Here is a 424-nt window from a genome sequence, read left to right as displayed (position 1 = left end):
GCGCGGTGGTGTGGGGGGGCGGGGGGCCCGGCGGGCCCCGCCGTAAACGCTGAAAAAAGGGAAAATGATTAAAAAATAATGAAAGGGGGGGTGGGGGGAGGCGTGTCTCGTTGCGCTGGGGATGGGGACAGGGACTCACGTCTCTCCCACCGAGGACTTGGCGTATTTTTTCATGTAATATTCACCCAGCTCTTCCTCACGCTGGTCCCTGGGGAGAGAAAAAGGCGGGGGGGGAGGCGTCAGCGCGGCCCCCAGCGCCCCGAGGGACACACGGACGGAGCCACCGTCACCTCCAGAGGTTCTGAAGCCGCCGAGCGCCGGAGCGATCCTCATCCAGCACCACGTTATCGATGTTGGAAGCTGCGAGGAAGAGGAAGGTCGGGATCTGGCCCTTGGGGGATGGCGTGGGAGGGGGGAGGGGGGG

The 424-nt window shown here is 64.4% G+C and overlaps 1 long non-coding RNA gene across 1 annotated transcript; it reads right to left on the bottom strand.

Moving 5' to 3' along the window:
* Window positions 1-17: 17 nt before the first annotated feature.
* Window positions 18-383, bottom strand: LOC118452734. The gene is made up of 3 exons (XR_004842552.1): window positions 291-383; window positions 140-208; window positions 18-49 (listed from the first exon to the last, which is right to left on the bottom strand). It is a non-coding gene; the product is annotated as an uncharacterized LOC118452734 (long non-coding RNA).
* Between the last annotated feature and the right edge of the window lie 41 nt (window positions 384-424).

This window comes from Egretta garzetta, unplaced genomic scaffold (genome assembly GCF_000687185.1).
Source record: "Egretta garzetta isolate BGI_Z169 unplaced genomic scaffold, ASM68718v1 scaffold2337, whole genome shotgun sequence".
NCBI classification, from domain to species: Eukaryota; Metazoa; Chordata; class Aves; order Pelecaniformes; family Ardeidae; genus Egretta; species Egretta garzetta.
Note: the sequence above shows the minus strand (reverse complement) of the source record. Positions and strands in the feature narration are given on the sequence as shown.